This window comes from Pristiophorus japonicus, unplaced genomic scaffold (genome assembly GCF_044704955.1).
Source record: "Pristiophorus japonicus isolate sPriJap1 unplaced genomic scaffold, sPriJap1.hap1 HAP1_SCAFFOLD_113, whole genome shotgun sequence".
Taxonomy (NCBI): domain Eukaryota; kingdom Metazoa; phylum Chordata; class Chondrichthyes; family Pristiophoridae; genus Pristiophorus; species Pristiophorus japonicus.
In genome coordinates, this window is record NW_027250788.1 from 1,924,255 (window position 1) to 1,929,388 (window position 5,134).

Below are 5,134 nucleotides of genomic sequence, written 5' to 3' on the forward strand. Positions count from 1 at the left end.
TCTCCACTTTCAGCACCAGGTCAGACGGAAGTGTTAAGCGAGCAGGTGGACTGCAAAATCCCACTTTTTAGGCGTTGGTCGTGGTGTCAAACAATGAGTTTCGCTTAATGATTAAAAACAGGAAGTGTCAGAAGTGTGATGTGAACCCACATCTCCAGAGGAGACTGCGACCTAAACACAGAACCTTGGACCGCTCGGCCATCCTGACTATTTAGGGCAATATGTGGCCAACTGCAGGTTGATTTTGAACTTTTGTGTCCTGTCACATGAAATAAATGAGGGCAGCAGGTGTATCTCTGTCTGACACCTGGGAAACAGTGAGACAGACCATGGAGCAAGGGTCTGGTTATTGCCAAACAGCAAAGAAAATATTAATTCCCGAATTACCCTGAAGAACAGTGACCTCGACCTGATCTGGAGTCAGACGCACTACCGTTGCACCACGAGGTCGATACAGCACATCGGAAATGTTTGACTATATGAAGGTTTCACAATACAAAGGGCTTTAAAATCCCCGGCCATTCCCACCGGGTGTCAGAAGCAGTGCTCAACTGCCAGTCACCGTATGTTTTATTGTTAAACTTTTGTGTTGCTTTGACGGGATTGCATCATTAATTAACCCGTCACCTTCTTTTGCACAATGAAAGAAATGCTAACTGAGGCAGAGTCGAAACTTCAACCATTTTTTTCTGTGCTTTGCATAGAAACATAGAAACATAAAAACATCGAAAACAGTTGCAGTATTAGGCCATTCGGCCCTTCGAGCCTGCACCACCATTCAATATGATCATGACTGATCATTCACCTCAGTATCCCTTTCCTGCTTTCACTCCATACCCTTGATACCTTTCGCCGTAATGGCCACATTTAACTCCTTTTTGAATATATCTAATGAACTGGCCTCAACAACTTTCTGTGCTAGAGAAGTCCACAGGTTCAGAATTCTCTGAGTGAAGAAGTTTCTCCTCATCTCGGTCCTAAATGGCTTACCCCTTGTCGTTAGACTGTGACCACTGGTTCTGGACTTCGCCAACATCGGGAACATACTTCCTGCCTCTCACCTGTCCAATCCCATCAGACCTGTATATGTTTCTCTGCGATCCCTTCTCATTCTTCTAAATTCCAGTGAAGAATAGTCTAGTTGATCCAGTCTTTCTTTACATGTCAGTCCTGCCCTCCCGGGAATCATTCTGGTGAACCTTCGCTGCACTCCCTCAATAGCAAGAATGTCCTTCCTCAGATTAGGAGACCAAAACTGTACACAATATTCCAGGTGAGGCCTCGTCAAGGCCTGCGTCCGCGCACATGCAGATGCTGAATTCCAGGACATAGTCGACGTATTTACTGAGGCGTATAAAAGCATGGGCCTTACGCTAAACATCCGTAAGACAAAGGTCCTCCACCAGCCTGTCCTCACCGCACAGCACTACCCCCAGTCATCAAGATCCACGGCGCGGCCCTGGACACCATGGACCACTTCCCATATCTCGGGAGCCTCCTATCAACAAGAGCAGGCATCGACGACGAGATTCAACACGGCCTCCATGCGCCAGTGCAGCCTTCGGCCACCTGAGGAAAAGAGTGTTTGAAGACCCTCAAAACTGCCATGGTCTACAGGGCTGTAGTAATACTTGCCCTCCTGTAAGGCTCAGAGACATGGACCATGTACAGTCGACACCTCAAGTTGCTGAAGAAATATCACCAACGATGTCTCCGCAAGATCCTACAAATCCCCTCGGAGGACAGACACACCAACTTCAACAGCCTTATTCAGGCTAACATCCCCAGCTTTGAAGCACTGACCACACTCGATCAGCTCCGCTGGGCAGGCCACATAGTCCACATGCCAGACACGAGAGTCCCAAAGCAAATGCTCTACTCGGAACTCCTTCATGGCAAACGAGCCAAAGTGGGCAGCAGAAACTCTACAAGGACACACTCAAAGCCTCCCTGATAAAGTGCAACATCCCCACTGACACCCAGGAGTCCCTGACCCAAGACCACCCTAAGTGGAGAAAGTGCATCCGAGAGGGTGCTGAGCACCTCGAGTCTCATCGCCGAGTGCATGCAGAAATCAAGTGTAGACAGCAGAAAGAGCGTTCGGCAAACCTTTCCCACCCATCCCTTCCCTCAACGGCTATCTGTCCCACCTGTGATAGGGTCTGTGGCTCTAGTATTGGACTGTTCAGCCACCAAAGAACTCACTTTAGGATTGGAAGCAAGTCTTCCTCGATTCCGAGGGACTGCCAATGTAGATTCCAAAATTCATGGAAACCCCCCAGTGTTTGGACTCAATGAAAAGGAAATTCGATTTAGGACTATTAAACATAAAGTTTGGGATTCTAAAAAGCATATGGAGGAAATCTACAATTCTTAACCAAGTTTGGGATTTTAAAAGGCATGTTTGGGCCTGTGGGGAAAAGCTGCAGTGACAGAGGGGTGGGATTTAGAGTTTGGCTATTGTAGCTAATCAGTTTGTCTAGGGGAGCCCTTCAACCATAGTCAGGCTCCCAGAAAACATTAGCATTTAAACAATCGACCACGGAAGAAACATTATCCACCCTACCCACAGTACCCAAATGTCACATCCATATTCCAAACACCTTTTCAATATGTATAGAAGTATCTGGCTCAGCTCAGACTTCCCGAAGCCAAAGCAGTGCTATTATACTGGACAAGAGTTCATCAGTTCATAAAGAAGGAGTGTCACCATCCCAAAGTCTATCAACACCAGATTAAAACATTTAATCAAGTCTCACTTAGCTAGTCCGCCAAAACTTATACAAAGAAGACCACTTAAATCAATGGGCAGCAAAACTTAAGCAAAAGAAATGTTAGATTTGGCACGAAGATTAAGCAGCCTCTCAGAGTATAACTGGGGGCCTATCGTACCAAGAGCAACCTATTTTTCTGACCATTACTTTGGAACAACAAGATCAAGATCGAGAGCACACGGCGAGATAACACAGGAAGAGACATCACGACATCGGAGAAAAGAACTTCAAAAAACCAATCAGTGGAACATCAATACTAACTGACTTGGTAACTGGCATCAACCGGACCACCGCGACCGACGGACCCAACCAGGAAAATCAACCACTAGAAAACCGGGGTCCACGCAAGTTTTCCACTCTACAATTTGTGCCTCGACTGTCCAGCAGGTAGAAATTACTGAAACAACTTAAAACCCTATTGATGACAAAGGATACCGGCTTCGGGACAATCAGAATACTTTGTCACCGACAAGGCACCGGAAGGCTGGAAGGTAGATCACACCGGTTGTGGGAGAGCTGGTTGGTGATGACATGGAAGTGTCTGCAATATGCGGGACCAGACTGCTTCCACACATCCACAACGAATGTCCCACCCTTTATTTGGGAAAAGTATAACTGAGAGTGAACAAGTTCCATCCCGGTCAGAGCAATCTGAAGCTTTAACTGACTGACACCCTAGTTTGGGATTGTAATGTCTGTAAGCATGTAATGCTTGTTGCTCCACACTGTGTATTGTGTACTGCAACTGTTTAGTTAATCATTAAACAGAACAGGCTCTTTCCGGAGAGTTCCGAGAGAGCAGCCTGCATGTTAGGAAGCTGTGTGTGCTGTGTTCTGTGAAGATATCACAGGGATGTCTTGCAATATGTGCATCTATCAGTCGCTGTGGTGCAATGGATCAGTGCGTTCAGCTATTAACTGCAAGGTGGGTGGATCGTAGCCTATTCAGGGACAAAGCCTTTAATTGTTTTTCCCTGAGGATTCGATGCCGTGCAGTTCCAGGTTGTCATTGTGCGTTTTGGCTGCACGAATATATTCCGCAACCATTGCCAGCTGTGCTGTTATCAAGTAGTACCAACTGTTACTTGCATTTTCGCGTGGTTGTTCGTTGTCTCGTCGCCAATTGATACGCTCATAATAAAGAATGAAATTGAGTACTGTGAACAATGAGTAAGTGTGACATTAGCTCCTTTAATAAGACTCCAGAGTCCGTATGTACCGTGCTGCCAATGGATGCTGGATTCCCTTGGGACTCCAACAGGTCAGCCCTCTGGTGGTGGTGTGATACAGGTGGCCAAGGGTTAAATACATAACACAAGGTGTGTACGGAAATCAACCATCAAAAGCCCTGTCATTAATCAGAGGGGTTTCCGCCAATTTTCTGATCGCAAAGCGCTTTCAGTCCTTGTCCTTAAAATTGTAGATGTGGAAATTGGGGAGTTTAATTACTTTGAAAGGAGAATATTGTTGTTTGGTGCAGTTCAGGTCAGAGAATTGTTTGTGAATGGAACTTTTTGCAGAGAGAGGGATTGAGCATTTCAGCTTGTTGCTGAACACTTCTCTCTGGGCACTGAGCTAAGCAGCAGTTTCCGTAGTGTAGCGGTTATCATGTTTGCCTCACACGCGAAAGGTCTCTGTTGCGAGCCTGGGCGGAAACATAATTTGTGAAGCAAAAACTTGTCTGCAATAAAATTGAACAAAAGCAGTCCAGGGTACATTGTCGCATGAGCAATGAACATTTTAAAACTAATCTACTGAAATACAGAGTGTGTAAAATCAGATCGGGGATAAAACTTCATCAAAGGTTAAAGTTTCACTAATTATTAAAGTTCAGTTATTGAAATTTCGATTGTCCCTGTTTGCATTTCTTTCATTCTGTGAAACAACACTATCGGTTTCTTCCATCAGATCTAAGTTGCATTTGAAACCCACAAACAGCTTATTAATTATTCGCTCTTCCCCAGTTCCAGAGCTCAGAGGGTTATTGTCCATCCCTGGGATGCAAGCTACCTCGGACCCGGGCCAAACCTCCCCGTGCACCGATCACAGGCTCAGGAAAACCCCGGGGAGAGGATATCCCGGTCACTGGACCTTGCAGCAACACTGAACAAGCGCTTGGTCTGAAACTTTCCTGATTAATAACTTGTAAGTGAAGCATCAAACAGTCAGGATGGCCGAGCGGTCTCAGGCGCTGTGTTCAGGTCGCAGTATCTTCTGGAGGTGTGGGTTCAAATCTCACTCCTTACATTCAGTGTTTTTAATTGCAAACTCATTTGTTTTGACACCACTCTGAAGTGCTTTGAGACATCCATCGAAGACAATAAAATTACTCCACTTCAATTACAAACGGTGATATCAAA